The sequence below is a fragment of the Jaculus jaculus genome, chromosome 8 (assembly GCF_020740685.1).
Source record: "Jaculus jaculus isolate mJacJac1 chromosome 8, mJacJac1.mat.Y.cur, whole genome shotgun sequence".
Lineage (NCBI taxonomy): Eukaryota > Metazoa > Chordata > Mammalia > Rodentia > Dipodidae > Jaculus > Jaculus jaculus.
Window position 1 is genome coordinate 21,425,907 of NC_059109.1, and position 20,869 is coordinate 21,446,775.

The 20,869-nt window shown below is 40.6% G+C and overlaps 1 pseudogene; it reads left to right on the forward strand.

Moving 5' to 3' along the window:
• LOC101594158 overlaps positions 1 to 20,076 on the forward strand; it is a 106,947-nt pseudogene extending 86,871 nt beyond the window's left edge.
• The last annotated feature ends 793 nt before the right edge of the window (positions 20,077 to 20,869 follow it).

Sequence of the window (20,869 nt, forward strand, 5' to 3'; positions counted from 1 at the left end):
TATATATGTATTATAATTATTTTATTTATTTATGAGAGAGAGAGAGAGAGACAGAGACAGATATGGAGAGAATAGGTGTGGTGTGCTAGGGCCTCCAATCACTGCAAATGAACCCCAGATGTATGTGCCACCTTGTGCATCTAGCTTATGTGGGTCCTGGGAATTGAACTTGGGTCTTTAGGCTTCACAGGGAAGTGCCTTAACCACTAAGCCATCTCTCTAGCCCAGAAAACTAAACTTTTTAGCAGGTTGTAGACAAATTGCATACTTTTATGAGAGGCATATTCCTCACATCAGTCCTATCAGTGTTCTGTGAAATAAAGAAGATATTGAATAAATAAATTTGCATCTATTTTCCCTATCCCAACCAAAGTCCCATATGACTCACTAACATTTACTTCCATATCTTGTTCCTTCTGAATCTACTGCAGTCTCACAGCATTTAAAAAAAAAATTCTTGGCAAAATTAATCATAGTGCACACAATACTCAGAAACTACCATCAAATCCTATCCAGAGGAACTCACCCTTGGAATGATAGCATTAGTTATTTCTCTTGTCCTTGTTGAGTGAAGACAAAAAGTGTTTATATGGTTTCTTTCAGGGTTCATCAAGAATAACTACTTGTACATATTTTAATAGTCTCTGTTACCAGATATTAGCTTGCCCTAACTTAATGTTTTTCTCCTCTTATTTTAAATGTCTTTTTATTTTTATTTATTAGAGAGAGAGAGAGAGAAAGAGGTAGAGAGAGAGAGAGAAAGAGGCAGAGAGAGAGAGAGAGAGATGAGGGGGAGGGAATGGGTGTGTCAGGGCATCTAACCTCTGCAAACAAACTCCAGAGGCATGCACCACCTTGTGCATCTAGTTTTCTTGAGTCCTGGGGAATCAAACCTGGGTCCTTTGGCTTTGCAAAAAAGTACCTTAACTACTAAGCCATTCCTTCAAGCCATATTTCTTCTGTTAACAGATTCTTGAGATTTAAAGTTTACAAGTTGTGTAATTAACACACACACACAGTCTCAAGCCAGCAATGGACAAAATTGCTACATATGTTCAACTCACCACAGATGCTTTCTCCCCTCACTCTGGTTTTCAAAGTGCATCAAATATTAATAAATGCACTTGTGAATGCTCCTACATATGTCTCTGAGGTAATCTGATTTTGTACCAAATCCATCTTTACTAGGTTTGCAGCATCTTTATATAGTCAAATATTCTCTACTTAAAATTTTTCTGAGGGTGGTGTAGTACTATAAACACCGATTGCTAAAGGTAACAAGGCAAAAAAAAAAAAATGATTGTAATAGTTGTCAACCAAGTAAATTGAAAGGCATGTAGCCAAGTCATGGTTATTTAGGGGATCTACAGTCTAGTCTAAGACTTCAGTAGTATAAGTGGCTGACTAAAATGATGCTTTGGCTGGTTAGATGTCTTCCTGATTCATTATGATCAATAGTAAGGGAATTTTATTAGAATCAAATTAGGACCTGGTAAAAAGTTATAGGTAGCATAGAAATCAATCAAGCCTTTCCTTCACTTGGCATGGTGAAATATTAAAAGTTTTTAACCAAGGGCTGGGAAGATGGCTCAGAGGGCAGGGACCCTTGCACAAGCATGAGGGACTGACAACGCAGGCCCTACATAGGCAGCTGGGCATGGCCACAGACTTCTGTAACTGCAGCTTTACGGGGAGCAGAGAGAAGAGAAACACACACACACACACACACACACACACACACACACACACCACCACCACCAACAATAACAATAAAACATACACACAGTTCCTGGTTCAGAGAGAGAGAGACTCTTACGAAATATACAAATGGGTGATAGAGGAAAGACATTGACATTCTCCTCTTATCTTGGCATATGTGTCCAGATACACACTTCTGCACATACATGTGCATACACCTCACATGTGTATACATACACATCACACCACACAGACTATGCACACAAATATTTCAACCCAAATCAAATTTTAGTAAATTGGCATTATTTGAAACAAAATTTATTTTACATAATACCAGCTAGTTCTAATAAACATAATCAATACTTTTTTTTTTTTTTTTGCTGAGCAGTATCTAGTTTTCTAGTGAAAACTAGAAATCAAGTTAACAGTAAGAGTTGGTTTTACAGCAAATGGTTGGTGGTAACAGATCAAAGTAGGGGGTGGCTATAAAAGGCCCTAACTTTGAAGCTGGAGACAGAAGGTTGGAGACAACAGTATAATATTTCTTAGCTCAAGGAACTGGGCAGAAGATTTTCTTTTCAAACCCATGTTCAGGTCTAGTGTTACCAGCCCTATCTAAGATAAATGCTATTCTGAAGGCCAGGATAAAAAGTAAACCACATGATGGAGATTTTACCTTGTTTCTCTATGTGGTTGATAAAATAATGAATAGGCACCATAATGCTAAAATCAGTTAACTAGATCATTCTGGCTCTTGATCAATGACGGTTGTCAAGCTTAAGGCTTTTTCAATGACGCATGATGTATTTTATCTTCATTTGTATGTGATGGAAGCAGCGTGGTGCATAGAAAAGTATGGAGTTAAGGGTCACAGCAGTTGGCTTATACCCACCACCTGTGACTCCAAACCGCTTGCCTTTTCCTCTTGTCCACAAGTTCTACGATGGGCGTGGGGGGGGTGGGCAGGCATAGCTCCAATAACCTAAGAAGTGGGCAAATGACTTCATCACTTAATGAAGTTAGTCATGACTTACCTAATGATGAAGATAACAGGAATGATGTATATGAAGAACCAACAATGTCGCACACATTTTGTGCATGAGGAAAAGATTCAAAAATTTATATGACTTATGAAATCACACAGTATGCAAATGGTTAATAATTCGGGACTGGAGAGATGGTGTGTCAGTTAAGGCACTTTCCAGAAAAACCCAAGGACCCAGGTTTAATTCCCAAGGACCCAGATTTAAATTCCCAGTACCCACAGAAGCCCGATGTACAAGATGTTGCATGCTTCTGGAGTTCATTTACAGTGGCTGGGGGCCCAGGTGGGTCCATTTGCTCTCTCTCTCCCTCTCTCTCTGTCTTTTGCTCTCATAAATAAAAATGTAATTTGAACTTACATCATCTGCTTTCAGAATCTATTTTTACCTGCCTTCTCAGAGAAGCAGCTGATAAAGTTAAAAAAGCTAGCAATGTTACTGTCAAACAAAGTGACTGATATATCTGCAAGCAAAACTCCTGGGGGTAAAAGTTGTGCAAATCATTGTTTTATTTTTCCTTGGGATCCCTACTGAATACAAATTTGAGGGAGAAAAAAAGAAACACCAAACAAACAATAGCTCCAATAACCTATGAAGCAAGGAAGCAGTCACATGACCCAGCTAGTTCTGGCAAGGGGAGTTGGCCTGTAAATTTCCAAGTCTCCCCACCAGTGACAGACCTCCTCCAACAAGGCTCCACCTCCCAAAGGCCACAAACTTTCCCATTTTGCTCCTGCTGGGAAGCAAGTATTCAAAACACATAAGCTGTGGGGGACATTTCATCCAAAACACCGCATATACCATTAGGCAATAAGATAGAGGGGAGCTATTCTTTCTTTCCCCAATTCTAAGGACAACCAATAGAAGAATTTCAGAGTGAGGAGTCACGTGGTCAATCACTAAGGAGATTCTTAAACAAATGGAATGATGGGTCCCATGGTAGTTTGAATCTAAGTCCTCCATAGACTCAGGTGCTATGAAAATGGAGTTTGCAGCTTCAGCCCCTAGCAGGCTGACTCCGGCTACATGGGGTGGGGGGCACATCACTGGGAGAGGATCTGCATTACAGTTTAAAGGTCTGCAGAGAGGTTTTCAGTTCTGCCTGTTTGCTTGTGATGCTGGCTGTTTGATAGCGCCTCTCTCTTTGTATTTATGAATGGGAGCCAGCGTCTTCCACCATTTCATAAGACTTCCCCTGGATCTGTATGCTTGAAATAAATTCCTTCCTTCCATAAACTATGTTTGGTTTGGATATTCATTCCAGCAAAGTGAAGCTGACTACAAGACACCATTTGGAATCACTTGATTGTACAAACATTCCTGTAAGTATTCATACTAAAGAATGACCTTTCATTGCTCCAAGCTTCCCATTTAGGAGTATGGAGCTCAGGGTCTAAGAAGACTCTTCAAAATCCCTTCTAGGTCGTTATTACAAGGTGACATGATACAGTTTATGATTATTTTTTCCTTATAAAAATCACTTGATGCAAATGCTCGAAAATAAGCCCGTTGTTAAATTTGCTAGTACTGCAATAACCTTTGGAAATAAATGTACATATTTGATTCTATATGTGCACCACCCAGTTTAATTTTAATTAAATTGCATGGAAAGTGTCACACATCTAAATTCTGGTAAACTGTTATTTGGGAACAGATGTTGCTATGACAGTTTTAACAACTTAATTACTTTTTAATTTGGAGACGGGATGCAGGCAGTAGCTGAGATCTTAAATGAAACCTAACATTCATGGCTAGTTACTACAATGACTTTGTTATATTGGTGCCATTGTTGTGTTGTGCATAATTGCATCTTGAATATTGCTTTTGAAGTCCTTGTGTCATTTTGTTTTCAATTAGAATGTTTTAAATATAAATGGAAACTGAGCTCTTGGTGTAGGAGTTCTTTTATAAAGCAGGCAGTTTTAAACTAAAATTATCTTTTTTTAAAAATTTCAAACCCAAAAGATTAACAGTGCTGGTTATTACAACAGCCAACAGAGATAAGAATAATAGTGAACTTCACAATGCAGGAGTTGGCAACACAGAGGTCAGCTCTTCCAGCCTCACAGAGGTAGCTCTGGTTTCTGTTTTGGCTTAGTAGGTCAGTACGGGAATAGGACTGCTCCCTTGACAAGATCTGAGAGCTACTGACATGCTTAAACAGCAATGCCTCTTGCTTTGGCTTACACTATGGGCAGCCTCTGCCTAGATGCAAATGTTAGTTGATGTGTTTGTATTTTAATTATCACTAAGATATTAATTCAAATGAATACATATGAATGATTGGTTTGCGTGTGTGTGTGTGTGTGTGTGTGTGTGTGTGTGTGTGTGTGTGTTAGAGACCAGAGCTCAGGCTGGTCTCCTGTCCTAGTGTTCCAAGTGCTAGAATTATAGGTGTAAGCCACCATGCTCTCAAGAGTATCAAACGTAAGCTATGTGTACTTGGTATGAATGTGCTCAAGGTTAAAATAGGTAATGAGTGCGAGCCATGCCTATCGTGGAGAGGTTGGGGTGACACATGACAGTCGATGAAGAGTGGGTGGAATGAGGATATCCATGTACTCTTGGGATATGGGGTTAGATTCTAGCAGTGATACAATATAGTGATACAATGAACCAAGACTGCATTTAATCTAATCTTCCTTACTGAAGCCTTCTCTTCAGCCCTTGTGATTATTATAATCTTTTAAACAGGATATTGCTATTTAACCCAGATTGGCCTTAAGGTCACAATCCTGCTTCAGCCTTCTGAGGGCTGAGATTACAAGCATATCTTACTTAGCCTAATTTGCTGCGTTAAGCACATGCACCAATGAATAGGTCATTGAAGTAAAAAAAATATTTTACCTTTATTTTAGCGTTATTTTAGTACTGCTGGGGATCAAATCTAATGCTTTAGGCATACTAAGCAAGTGCTCTACCATGGGCTACATTTCTAGCAACTCAGAACCTTTAAGCATAAACATGTCATGTAGAAGCTGACTCCAGTCAGGGCTCTGCCAGCACGTTGTCCATGGTCATTCCTCAGAACGAGCCAGTAGCTCTCTTGCAAAATTTAAATTCAGATTCTTGATTTACCTCCTTAAGCCACACAGAATTTGGTTAGTGGCCAAACATATCAAGCATTTTGGTTTTTTTTTTTATTCAGACTACAAAGAAGTTTGAATAATATATGTGATAATGTTCTATCTGAAGGATACTAGATTAAAAATTGATCTCTAGGCCTGGAGGGATGGCTTAATGATTAAGGAATTTGCCTGCAAAGCCAAAGGACCCAGTTTTGATTCCCCAGGACCCATGAAAGCCAGATGCACAAGGGGGTGCATGTGTTTGTTTGGAGTTCATTTGCAGTGGCTGGAGGCCCTGGCGAGCCCATTCTCTCTCTCTCTCTCTCCTTCTTTCTCTGTCAAATAAATAAATAATAAAAATAAAAATTGTAAAAATTGATCCCTAAATTTAATCATGTTTCTACTCATAAATAGTATCAACCTTTGGTTATCATTGTGCAGGTAAATGTGTCTTTGAGCACCGTGGGGAAATTATGGTGGGTTTCTAAAAACTTGGTACGTTGTTGATGAATTTTTCTACTTCTTCCCAGGTTAAAGGAAACACTAGAGAGGGTGCTTATTTATGAATGCAGTCTGAAGTAGTTGGACTACTCAAGGAAGAACTGGCAAGAGCAGTGAGTTGGTGTTAATATGAGTGGATTTATGTAGATATATGCCAAAGGACAGTTGTTTAATATAGTCAATAGATTAAATAAAGATACCTAGAATGATATCAATGGTAAATCTGTCAAATGGAATTATCTCTTAAAATTCAGAAAAAAATGATATGTTGGGTACAGAAGCAGAATTTACAACCTGTTATGATATTTTATATATATGAATTCAAAAAACAAAAAAACCAAAAGAAGCTGACAATGGGATGGGAGAGATAGTTTAGGGGTCAAGCGTGCTTCCTGTCTAATCATGAAGTCATGAGGGAGCCTAAGACTGTAAGAGTTTAAACCTCCAGGATCTATGTAAATAGCTGGGCATAGCTACATACCTCTGTAACCTCAGTCCTGTGGGAAGCAGAGGCTGGACAATCTCTGGGGCTCACTAATGGAAAATTTCAGAATCAGTGCTCAATTCCATAGCAAGCACAGGTGGATGAGTGATAGAAGAGCACACCTGACCTTTTCCTCTGACTGCCACAAGTGAGCACACAGCCACCGCATGTGAGTGCATAGGGCACCACATTAGCAGCATGTACACATGCACACACACACACACACACACACACACACATCATGCACACTCAAAAAAGAAGCAGCAATTATAGCTAGGTGTTGTGTTGCACAACTGTATGTTCTGATATTTTGAAAGCTCAGGTAAGAAGATAGGTTAAACCCAAGAGTTTAAGACCAGCCCAGACAACATAATGAAGCACCAATTTAAAGCCGGGCGTGGTGGCGCACGCCTTTAATCCCAGCACTCGGGAGGCAGAGGTAGGAGGATCGCTGAGAGTTCGAGGCCACCCTGAGACTACATAGTGAATTCCAGGTCAGCCTGAGCCAGAGTGAGACCCTACCTCGAAAAAAAAAAAAATCTGGGGCTGGAGAGATGGCTTAGCGGTTAAGCGCTTGCCTGTGAAGCCTAAGGACACTGGTTCGAGGCTCGGTTCCCCAGGACCCACGTTAGCCAGATGCACAAGGGGGCGCACGCATCTGGAGTTCGTTTGCAGAGGCTGGAAGCCCTGGCGCGCCCATTCTCTCTCTCTCCCTCTATCTGTCTTTCACTCTGTGTCTGTCGCTCTCAAATAAATAAATAAAAATTTAAAAAAATATTTAAAAAAAATCTTGGGGAAAATAATATAGAGAAATATAAAAGGTCTCAATGCAAAGTTATATGTTTGGGCTCAGAAGTCAATTTGTACAGTGAATACATAGAGGGTATATGATTTAGTAGATTACAAGTTCATTGAATAAGAAATAGATATGTCTGCCAAGAAAACCCTGTGGCTTAAGATAGGCTTATGGAAAGTATCCACATAGTCTATCGGAGTTTTGTGTTGATTAGACTCCACCAAGGATCACTTATTTCATAATATTTAAAGAGATTCCTGGAGGGCATGAGGAAGGTATCCAAATAACTTATGGTCTAGAAATCTTACCACATGGTTATCAGATAATAGAATGTTTAAATTATAGAAGAAAGACCTGAGGGGAGTCATGATGAGTGGGGTGTTGGTATGGGTTAGGTTTCTTCTGTGTTGTTGAAGAAGGCCAAGCTAGAGCAAGGGCCCTGCCCCACTTTCAGAATAAACATATTGGCTCACTGTGAAGAATGGATCCAGGAAAGATGCAAGCATGCATGAGGGCCATATTTATTTAACATATTTATACTTAAAGGCACTCAGCTATTAAAAACAAGGGCACAAGGAGACAGAAAAAGGCAATTTTGGAAAATATATATTCCTTTGTTAGAAGTTCCTAATACTTGGCTAAAAGATCAGTTTTCTGAGATCCAGTTATATCTGGGAACTGTCTAAGCCCTCCCATTATGAATTTCCATGAGGTTCATCAGTGGAAAAATTATGAAAATAGATAGGCAGACTTCTATTACAAAGGATAAATATTCCTTTCATGTAATTTGTTAATATGATCATTTTTCCATCAGCTGTGCTTTACTTAGTGACAATAATTCTTATGTGCAAAATAAGCTTTTCTCTGACATTTGCAATGCACAATTATATTTCTCTAAATTAGCATAATTAGTATAAATTATTAATTTTGTATACCCCTGCTATATTCTGTGTTAGAGGCTCTTTCTACACCAACAAAACATTCTTTGGCTTTTTGGAACGATGCTCAAGCAGGAACAAAGATTTGAAGGATACATTGCAAGAAAGTTAACTTTGTAAATGAAACAAATGTGACAACATTTAATTTCTATGACAAGCATCTCATTACAGGTTGAAAAGAACTGATCATCTGGCACAATTTGAACCAGTTTTAGAATCTTCTTCCCCTGCAGAAGAGAAGGAGACAACCATAGGGTGATATTTCTTCCTGACCAGGAACTGAACACCAGAGGGTGAAGATAAAATACCTCTTGGGAATGAAGAGAACAGAATAAATGAAAAATAGTCACTTAGGAACAAAATGAAAATAGTAGCAAATCATTCCAAGACTTAAAAAAAAAAAAAAAAAAAAAAAACCACTTAGACCAGGAGAGACAGCTATCTCCTCATAACCTTTCATGTTTCCCTTCCAAGAGGAAAACGCTTTGAGTCCAAAGCATGTCTGGTTCTTTGAAGTATGATTACTTACACGAACAAAGTGATTTTAAGATCTCTTATATGTAAAGTGGAAGAGGAGCTTGTTTTAGAAGTCTTGTCTGAAAAGTTCTGAATGTCACTCTAACTTTAAGGTTATTAGTAATCAATTCCTCTGAGAAGTCGTATTTCAGTGTTTTCTCTAAAATACCCAAGTTGCTAATGGCTTCCTCTGTGTAATTGCTACCAGAACGTTCTCAAGTGGCTAAGAAAAGCAAAAGAAAAAGTATGTGGAGACTCTAGATAAACATTTTCCAGCCCCTCTCAATCACAGTCACTTCCTTCCAATGATGCACACTATAGTGAGTTCTCAGCAGAAGCGGGTGAATGGCAGGCAGCCGAAATCCCACAGGCCTCTGAACTCTTCAACGAGAATTAGAAATGGTCATTGGGAAGTTTATTGCTAGGGCCTGGGGGATGTGTTCAGGGAATAGAGGCCAGTTGCTAGGGGGTCCTGGCTTCCTGTGCATTCAGCTAGGGGACAATGCAGATGCTATACATTTATTCTGGGGCTGTCAAAGAGGTGTGGCGAGATTGACAGACAAAATACTTTGGGGCTTCTTAACCCTGCACATTTCACATGTGGAATTAAGAGAGCTGATCCAAAAACAACTGATGACAACAATCTTATTTCCTTTGCTTGTTGGCATATACAAGGGAAGGGCTCTTGTCATATCATTTTTCTTTTCAAAAGGTGTGAAGATGGGCTGGAGAGATGGTTCAGCAGTTAAAGTGTTTGCCTGCAAAGCCTAACAATCTGGGTTCAATTCCCCATTACCTATGTAAATCCAGATGCAATAAGTGGCACATATATCTCGAGTTCATTTGCAGTGGCTGGAGGTCCTGGTGCACTCATTCTCTCTCTCTCTCTCTCTCAATCTCTCTCTACCTCTCCTTGCAAATAATTAAATAAAAACAAAATAAAATAAACAAAATAAAACAAGAATGTTTGAAGTTTATGCATTTTTCAGCCATCCTTTCTGCACTGCTTTTCCTTGCAGGATGCCTCTTGAGGTCACCAGGCCTTCTACCAGCTCCAGGTGGCCAGTTGGGCACTTCCACACCTTCTGGTGCACATCAAGGTTGCAAGACTGAGGTAAAGGGTCTTCTCTGGGGGCTGTAATAGCAACAGTGGTACTAGGTTCAAAATGTCAGAAGCATTTCTTTTAGGTGTCAGGTAGGACAATCGCTTTCCAGGCACCACATGCCCTCTAGTTCCCTGGTGACTGAGCACATTGTAACAGCCTGCAGCTTTTATAGTACATAGGAGACTGATCAAGGAGGATTAATTAATAAATCTATCTCCGTCCCTCCCAGACCTCTGGCAACTACCATTCTACTTACTATTAACTTCTATGAACTCAATTCACACACACATGCGATCATATGATACTTGTCTTTCTGTGCCTGACGCATTTCCATGGACATTGTCATGAATGACAAGGTGACATTCTCTTCTGACTGAATATTATTTCACCATGTCTCGTCAATGTGCCATCTTTTCCTGGGACATCCATCAGTTAGGGGACATGTAGGGTTACTCCATCCTTATCTTCACTGCTGTGAATGGTGCCACCGTGAATATGGGATGGAGAGGGTGCAGATGGCTTTTCTATATATTGATTTCGTACCTTTGGTATGTTTGCTGGATTCCATGGAAGTTCTTTTCTTAAGTTTTTGAAGAAACGCCATACTGTTTTCCATAATGTCTGTACTAATTTACACTTCCACCCACGGTGTGCCAGCTCCCTTTTCTCTATATCCTCACTGGCACTTGTTATATTTAGTACTTTTGATAATAGCCACTCTTACTGATGTGAGATAATATCTCATTTTGGTTTTGATTAACATTACTTTGTTATTGAGCAGTTTTTGAAGTATGTGTTGGATCATTTCTAAGTCTTCTTTTGAGAAATATTTGTTCATGTCATCTGTTCCTCACTTTTTAAGCAGGGTTTTTCTTTTTTCTTTTTTTTTTTTGCTATTGAGATTTTAGAGATTCTTACATATTCTAACATGTTCTAAGAATATCATATATGATTTGAAGACTAGAAAACAGAAACAATGAGACATTGTTGAAGAGGCTAAACAACTTAAGATTTAATTATGATATATGCAATATTACTTATTAGTAATGGTTAACGGTTTTATAGCTTCCAAAGTTCTTTAACTAGAGTGAGAAAAATCAAGTGATTAACAGAGTATGTTTTTAGGCCATGGAGGAGGCCCATGGGGCTCCTTGAAGCTCTAGCTTCCTAGTGTATCACTGTTAGTCTGAGAAGTGATAATGATGATGATATTGGGAACAATTATAGTAACAACAGCTAATACTTTATAAAGTATTTAATATATTCCAGGCACTATTCTATTGGACTTTAGATGTTTTAAAATTTTAACATAATGGTACTAATATGATAGCTATAATCACTCTCTTTTGAAAGATGAACAAAATTGCAATCCAGATAAGTAGCTTACTAAAGGCCACACTTTGTACTAAATGATGGGTGCCACACATAACTGCTCCTGAGCTTGTCTTCTATTTTGAGAAAATAATCACTTATTTACTGTTTTCATGGTCGGTCCAGAGCCTTCTTAATGCACAGTAAATACATCTAACGATTTTCCCTGACATGTGCTTTAAAAAGGGGCACTAACAGAACAATTTTCAGTAGTCTAAGCAGTCCAAGCTATTACAAATTATCTTCAACAAAATTTAAGATATCTTCTTGCTTGAAATTCTCAGGAGGTTGTGGCAGAAGGATTGTCGTGAGCTTAAGGCCAACTTGGATTGCACAGGGAAAACCTTGTGTCACACAAACAGAAAAACAAAAATAAAAAATAAAAAAACTTTTGGTATGTGAAAGTATTTGTTAAAATGCTGAAAAGTAAAGCTATTGCCTGGGGGAAATATTTTTGAACCACATGTCTGGCAAAGTAATTGTAGATGTCTTCAAAATATTCAGCAGTGCACTGAGATGACTCAGTGAGTAAAGTGTATGTAGATTTGAGTTCAGGTCCCTTGAACTCACTTACCAAAGAGGTAATAAAGATAGTAAGTGTATACTTAAAAGAAGTCTACATTTTTAAGCTATCAAAGAAGTGAAAGTTAGAACTTTAGAGAAGGACAAGGGAGATGGCTCACTGGGGAGAGAGCTAAGTTTGAATATGCAGAATACACATAAAATATTTGGTGTGGAAAAATGTACATGTAATCCCAAATCTATGGAGAAAGAGAGAGGTAATTCTTGTAGTTCACTTGCTAGCTAATCTAGATGAATCAGTGAGTTCTAATCACAGCAAGAAACCTTGTTTCAAAAAATAAGATGGGGCTGGAGAGATGGCTTAGTGGTTAAGCACTTGCCTATGAAGCCTAAGGACCCCGGTTCAAGGCTCGATTCTCCAGGACCCATGTTAGCCAGATGCACAAGGGGGCGCACGCATCTGGAGTTCATTTGCAGTAGCTGGAGGCCCTGGGGCGCCCATTCTCTCTTTCTCTATCTGCCTCTTTCTCTCTCTGTTGCTCTCAGACTAAACAAAATAAACGAAAAAAAAAGTAAGATGGAGGGCTGGAGAGATGGCTTAGCGGTTAAGCACTTGCCTGTGAAGCCCAAGGACCCTGGTTCAAGGATTGATTCCCCAGGACTCACGTTAGCCAGATGCACAAGGGGGCGCATGCATCTGGAGTTCGTTTGCAGTGGGTGGAGGCTCTGGTACGCCCATTCTCTCTCTCTCTCTCTCTGTCACTCTTAAATAAATAAATAAATAAAAATTAAAAAAAAAATAAGATGGAGAGTGACTGGAAAAGATTCCCAAAATTTTCTTTGGCCTCCATACTCACATACACACACATGCATGCACATTCAAACATATATGTACCCATACACATGTATGTACAACACACAGACTGATGCATAAACACACACAAAGAAAGAAATGCTGCCTTTACAAGGACAAGATGCAACAGATACCCGTCTCTCTATTCCTTCTGCTCATTAAAGTCAGCCTCCAGATACTCTATAGCAAATAAACTTCATAAGGTTTGGAAAAGTTGGGGGAAGATGCTAGACATGCTAGTCAGCTTATGACTTGAGACATGACATGGACATTAGCTTCTGAGATTCTCAGGCTCACATGCTTCACTGCGTGCAAGAACCAAGGACCTGGAAACTCCAATGGGATGTTTATGGAGTCTCCTCTCCTCAGAAGTCAAGAACAAGGAAAAAAAGAAAACCTTGCATGAAGAAAATCTTTAGAAACACTATGGAAGACAATAACTGCACACACATCCTTGGTAAACAAAGCAGGGAGGAGACCCTAATGCTCCATCCCATGAAGGCACAAAAAGTTACTCTCTTCATCACTGGGCTCAATCAAGGCAGAGAGACAAGCCTAAACATCCGCATACCCTTTGAAAGCTCGCGTCAGTGAGGCCTTGTTAGGGTTAGGTGTGTGGTGTCTCCCCTAAGACAGGGTGCCTTCAGAAGTCTGGTGGAAGGGTTGAATCTCCTTGAAACCATTAACAGAAAATAAAAGGACCCTGCCAACCCACAGCTTAGTGGAAAATGCAAACTTTCACTGCCACCTAGCACTATGAAGAAGTGCTCCCTGCCTACTGACAGAAAATCAAAAGGTCCTAGTCAAACATTATTTTTTTTTTAAGATATGATCTAGGGGCTGGAGATATTACTCAGTGGTTAAAGGTGCTTGTTACAAAGCTGATGGATGGAGTTCAGTTCCCCAGTACCCATGGGGCCAGATGCACAGGGTGGTAAATGTGTCTGGGGTCCATTTGTGGTGTCAAGAGGCCCTGTCATGCTCTCTCTCTCTCTATCTCATAAAAATAAATAAATAACTTTTTAAAGGTACAAACTCTTATAATATAATAACCAAAATACCCAGAATAGGACAGAAACTCACATGTAATTTTTTAAAATGTGGAAAAATACAGCTTTGAATGAGAAAACGTAAGACCCTATTGCTGAAGGTACCACCAGACTCTCATAAGACATCAGCAAGCTAGTCCTATCTAATGGCTATCAATATCACGAACAAGCCGATGACCCTGAAAACTATGAAATAAACCAGCTGGACAAGATGTACAGACCTATGCAATAGTGGCACATAGCCTATGCAGGTCAAATTAATGGCTCTGTGATTGGGTATAAGGCATGCTGAGTGGGAGAGAAGTTGGTACTGAGAACCATCAGAATCTCATAGATAGAAACTCCATAGACTGCAGAGAGAAGCTTCCACTGGCCTTTGGCCAAGGAGAGTGGCTGTATCTATCTAAAAGCCTCTTAAGTGACTAGACCTATGCCTAAGACCCTAGGTTTGATTATCCAGTACCCACATAAAGCCACATGCCCAAGGTAGCGCATGTGTCTGATGTTCATTTGCAGTGGCCAGAGGCCTTGGCACACCCATTCTCTCCCTCTTTCTCTCTCTGCCTTTTTCTCTCATAAATGAATGAGTGAATAAATAAATTAAGTATTAAAAAAGAAAACACAGGGCTGGAGAGATGGCTTAGCAGTTATGGCGCTTGCCTGCAAAGTTAAAGGACCCAGGATCAACTCCCCAGGACCCATGTAAGCCAGATGCACAAGGTGGGGCATGTGTCTGGAGTTTGTTAGTGCTGGCTGGAGGTCCTGTTACACCCATTCTCTCTCTTCTCTCTCTCTCTCTTTCCATCTCTCTCTCCCTATCTCAAATAAAAATAAAATAAAAATAAAAATAAAATAGAAAGTTCAAAAAAAGCTATAGTAACTGACAGTTAAGAAGTCACAGGGTATGTTTGTCAAAAGGAGTGTGGCAGAGGAAAGAACATGAACATAGGACGTGGAACAAGAGCAATAGAGATTTCCCCCACCTGAAACCACAGATGAAGTGAACTGCAGTGAAAACAAACAGTGCCTTAAGGACTTGTGGAAACCCTAAGGAAAGATCTAACATTTGCATCATCAGAGCGGTCCCAGAAGAGAGGAGAAAGAACAGAGCTGGAAATTATTTATTGTTGAAATAAATAATGGATGACATGTTTGGAAAGTGATAGAAATCCACAACTTTATGAAGCTCAGATAATGCTAAACACAAAAGAACCCCCCCCAAAATGTAGACTGAAACCTGATATGTAAAACTTCTGGAGACAACTGCAAAAACAAAGTCTAGTAAATATCAAGAGGGAAACATTATCATATATATATTTTCAATATATACTTTCAATATATATATTTCAAATGATAGTGAACTTTTCTAAAAATTATGAGGCCAGAAAGAAGTAAAAGGTTTATCGATCCAGAAATTAGAATTGAAAGGGAAATAAATCTCTGATACACCAAAAATTAAGAGAATTGGTTGTTACCAGGCTAAACCTAAAATAATTCTTATCTTCCTTTCCAAACAGTAGATGATACAAGGGACAATGAAAAGAGAAAAGGTTAAACAGAAGGAATAAAAATCTAACAGACAGCCTGGTGTGGTGGCGCATGCTTTAATCCCAGCACTGGGGAGGCAGAGGTAGGAGGATTACTATGAGTTCAAGGCCAGCCATAGGCTGATAAGTGAATTCCATGTCAGCCTGGGCTAGAGTGAGACCCTACCTCGAAAAACCTTTTCTAAATTACATTTGCTAGTTTAAACACTATTATATTGAATGTAAACAGGGTGAAATAGAGAAAAGTATTCATGGCTGATATACTATATATGGAAAAGGATAAAGGGAAATAAACTTTCTAAGCTTTATTAAAACTAGAGAAAACACAAGAGAAATTTTGATGAGTTATATAAGAATAATTTGTCTTTTCAGAAACTACTAAAATGATACAAATACACTCAAATCACTGCATAAATTAATTTAGATTTCTAAAGAATGGCCTAAGCAACCCTCAAAAAAATAGGAGAATAAAAAGAAAGAAAAAACACAGAGAACAAACAAAAAGTCAAAGAGCATGACATATGATATGTAAGAAGTTAAAATAATGAAATGTGAAAAGTAGCTTAAAGGCATAACCTTACACTATCTATGAAAATAACTACAATTAAAAATTTATGGGTAAATTGAAAGTGATTGAACAGGAAGAATATATTATAAAAAACATTGGTAAAAATCCATTCAGAATTGCTAATTTTTTTTATTTGAGCACCACACAAAAATAAAACAGAAAAAGAAAAAATTTTAAATGTCAGATAAAATATACATCATAGTAAAGCACTTTTACAGGGGCAGAAATTCTTTTAAAATATTTATTTATTTACATGAGGGAGAAATAGAAAGGGGTAGAGAGAGAGAGAGAGAAAAGGAGGGAGGTAGGGAAAGAAAGAGAATGGGCACTACAGATGAACTCCAGATTCATGAGCCACCTTGTGCATCTTTCTTACGTGGGTCCTAGGTAATTAAGTCTGGCTCCTTAGGCTTCTCAGGCAAGTACCTTAATCACTAAGCCATCTCTCCAGCTCAGAGAGTCTCTTTAAACAACAATAAAATAAATCTGCCAACAACACAAAACAATCCTAAGTGTATGTGTGTGTGTGTGTGTATATATATATATATATATATATATGTGTGTGTGTGTGTGTGTGTGTGTGTATATGTCATATGACATATATATGTCATATGACAGAGCTGTGAGACATGGGAAGGAAAAGTTTATAGAACTGGATGAAAAATAAACAAATCTGGGCTTATATTGAAATAATCCAACAATTCTTTCCCAATAATTGGTAGAAGAGATACAGAGAAAATCATTAAAGATACAGAAAAGAGCACTACCATCACACAATATAATAAAATTGACATTTATAGAATAGTCTACTCAGCAGCAGAATCTCTACCATGATTGGTCATATTCAGACCATTTGAAAGAATTTATGTTATCAAAATAGAAATTAAAAAGTATAAGTATAGTGGGAATTTTTTTTAAATCTTGAAAACTAAGCCCTACATTTCTAAGTAATGAGTGGGCCAAAAAGGAAATCCTACAGGAGAGTAAAATACACAGCACTGAATGAAATTTTTCTTTTAAAGAATCAAAATTTGTGGCAGGCAATTAAAATAGTTTAAGAGGGAAACCTCAAGTAATACATGCTTAATTTACAAAAGAAAACATTTGAAACCAGCTATGCGTTCATATCAGAAAATTGTAAAAATTGGACAAAGGGCGCGCCGCCAGCTGGTGGTCACCATGGCAATGCGGGAGCTGGTGGAGGGCGAATGTAACTCAGGACTGTAATGAGTCGGGTCCCAAGAATTCATCGCTGAAGTTACAGACCCCTTGTCTGTGTCCCCTGCCCGCTGGGCTGAGGAATTTCTGGAACAGTCTGAGGAGAAGCTGTGGCTGGGAGAGCCAGAGGAAAGCAACAACCACCGCGGATCGCTGGTACGATGAATACCATCCCGAGGAGGGTCTGCAGCACACGGCCAGTGACTTTGCGGCTAAGGTGGATGCCCCCTAAATTGGCTAACTCTGAGAACACATCGGATGCCCGGGTTGACCAGTTCACAAGACCGGTGAGCAACACATCTGCACTTGATACGGAATTTGAGCGAGCAAAGTCAGCTACAGTCTGACGTCGATTTCTGGGACAAGCTGCAGACAGAGTTGGAGGAGATGGCAAGACGGGATGCTGAGGCCCATCCCCGGCTTTCTGACTATGACGACCTCACATCTGCTTCATGAGATAAGGGGTACCAGTTGGCGGAGGAGAATCCCCCGCGTGACCACCCTCGGCCTTTTGAAGAAGGGCTGCGGCGACTTCAGGAGGGGCACCTGCCAAATACCCCGCTGCTCTTTGAGGCAGCTGTGCAGCAGGACCCCGAGCACGTGGAAGCTTGGCAGCACCTGGGTACCACCCAGGCAGAGAACGAGCAAGGGCTCCTGGCCATCAGTGCTCTGCGGAGGTGCCTGGAGCTAAAACCAGATCACCGGGCAGCACTGGTGGCTCTGGCTGTGAGCTTTGCCCGCGAGTCCCTGCAGCGGCAGGCCTGGGAAACGTCGAGAGACCGGCTGCGCTGCTCGCCGGCTTATGCTCATCTGGTGTCACCGGGCGAAGAAGGGGCTGCTGGGGCAGCACTGGGCCCCAGCAGACGTGTCTTGGGATCCCTGTTGTCGGACTCCCTGTTTCTTGAAGTGAAAGAGCTCTTCCTGGAAGCTGTGCGTCTCGAAAAACCTACATCCGTTGACCCTGATGTTCAGTGCGGCTTGGGAGGGCTCTTCAACCTGAGCGCGGAATATGACAAGGCTGTGGACCGTTTTACAGCGGCCCTCAGTGTTCGTCCCAATGACTATTTGCGACGGCTGCATACCGCAGGACCCTTGAGCGTCAGCCTGGCTACATCCGGTCTCTCTCTGTGGTGGTTTGATTCAGGTGTCTCCCATAAACTTAGGTGTTGTGAATGCTAGATCCCCAGCTGATGGAGATTTGGGAATTAATGCCTCCTGGAGGGAGTGTATTGTTGGGGGCGGGCTAATGGGCTTTATAGCCAATTTCCCCATGCCAGTGTTGAGCACACCCTCCTGTTGCTGTGGTCCACCTCATGTTGGCCAGGGGGTGATGTCCACCCTCTGCTCATGCCATCGTTTTCCTCTGCCATTGTGGAGCTTCCCCTCGAGCCTGTAAGCCAAAATAAATCTCTTTTTCCCAGAAGCTGCTCTTGGTTGGGTGATTTCTAACAGCAATGCAAACCTGACTGCAACACTCTCTAACCTGGGCATCAGCTGCATCAACCTTGGGGCTCAACGAGAGGCTGTGGAACACTTTCTGGAGGCCTTGAACATCCAGAGGAAGAGCCGGAGCACTCGTGAGGGAGGTGCCATGTCAGAGAACATCTGGAACACCTTGCGTTTGGCATTGTCTATGTTGGGCCAGAGTGATGCCTAGGGGGCAGCTGGTGCCCGGGATCTGTGTGCCCTGCTAGGTATGTTTGGCCTGCCCCAGTGACAGTGGGATGGTCTGCGATGTGAGTATGTGCTGCAGCCCCCCCCACTCTAAATGTGACTCCCTCTCCCCCAGTGGGCCTGGGGGGGGTGATGACCACAAGCAGTGCTGCCTCTCGGGACCACCCTCAATGTAGGGGTGGGCAGTCTACCCTACATAATTGTAGGAAGTGAGCAGCGTGCTACCTTTGGTAATTCAAGGGTTGTCCACCTAGCTACAGATCTCTCTGCCCATCATGCCCTTTCTTGGTACTGCTTTTTGGGTAGGATCCAACAATATAGGGGGAACTGTTGTCATCAGCTGCCATCTGATAGGACCTACCACATTTATAATATCGCTTCCTTGTCCCACTCTTAGTAGGACTTGGTGGTATTCCAGCTTCCTTGGGCAGTTTTGTGTCAGAGGTTCTCCAGAGCATCTATACTGATGTCTTTGTCTGGGACGAATGTGTTAGGAGTTGGCCTGTTTGACTGAAACAGTGTTGTGGCTCCATAGAGTTAAGATGAGGAGGGGCGATTCTAGTTCTGTCACTCCTGGGAGAGCTTGATTTTCTGTGGTGGACGCTGGTGCAGTAGATGCCTGTGTTGTTTTCTTAGGGTCCTCAGGGACAGGGCTTCTTGCTGCAGCGTGGACGTCATGTGCAAGGGAAGCTCCCCTGTGCAATGAGCCCAGAGCCGTGGGTGGGTCCTGTCCTGGCTTTTGGTGGGAGGTTGGGATGTGCTACAGTGAATGCAACAGTCCCTTCTCTTGGAGGCTTGTGAGTAGGAACTGAGTTCACTCTTCTAGCAGGTTGGTTCCAGAATTGCACTCTTGCCAAATTCCTAGCAAAGAAGGGATTCATTGTTACCATAAGCCTTTGTTACACTTCTTGAAATGTCTCTAGGGGACGGTGTTGGAAAGCCCCTCCCCCACATTACTTCTACAAGGTGACCACCGAGGGGGCAGAAAGAGCGTCTGCAGTACCCCCGCCTCCGTGTGGGGGACACACAAAGCCCCAGAAATGACTGCTAAGCGTCTTGCCTTGTCTTCAGTAACAAATAGTCAGATTTTTAAAAACGACCATGGTCCTAAGGTTCCATCCTGAAATTTATTTTTCTTTGTATGAATATGTATAAATGATTTAAAAATAAAAGTGTAAAATATTTGTATGAAGAATAAATGGAACTGAAGTGAAAAAAAGTTGGACAAAAACAACTAAGAACCAGAGAAACAATTGAACAAACCAATGAAACAGAAGTTGATTCTTTGAAAAGAATAAGAAAATTAAGATTCTAGCAATATAGACAAATACCAATATCATGAATAATATAAGAATATCTATTTAGACTTCAAGGCATAAAACGGGTAAAACCACAGATAAATATCACTGTACACCTGTAGTGATGATGGCTAAATTAAAACATCACAATAGCCCCAGATGCTAAGGAGGATACAGAGAAACTGATCACTCTGACACTTCTGAAAGGAAGTGGGAATATGAATTGACAAATCTATGGCTGAAAATAGTATTTATAGCAGAACATTGAAAAGCTAGATTGTTTCTAGGTTTGTAAGTGAATATCTGTAGCAGATTCATGAATAGCCAAAAACTTGAAACAACTCGTGTGTTCTAGCAAACAGCTAAATTCATTGTTACCTCCAAGTCTCCTACACATGTGTTGGTGTACACAATGAGCCGGAAGTATTTCAGAGGGATCATTCTGAGTATGGAAAAATAAAAAGTCCCACAATTTCCAAAGGTCGCATACATCCTTTGTGGCACCATTTACACAGCATCCTTGAATAGAGATGAAGTGCCCATCCCTGTCTGCAGAGGCAGTGAGCACACGGTTGGGAGTTTGGAAGCAGATGGACAGGAGCAGCCCAAGAGAGCGATG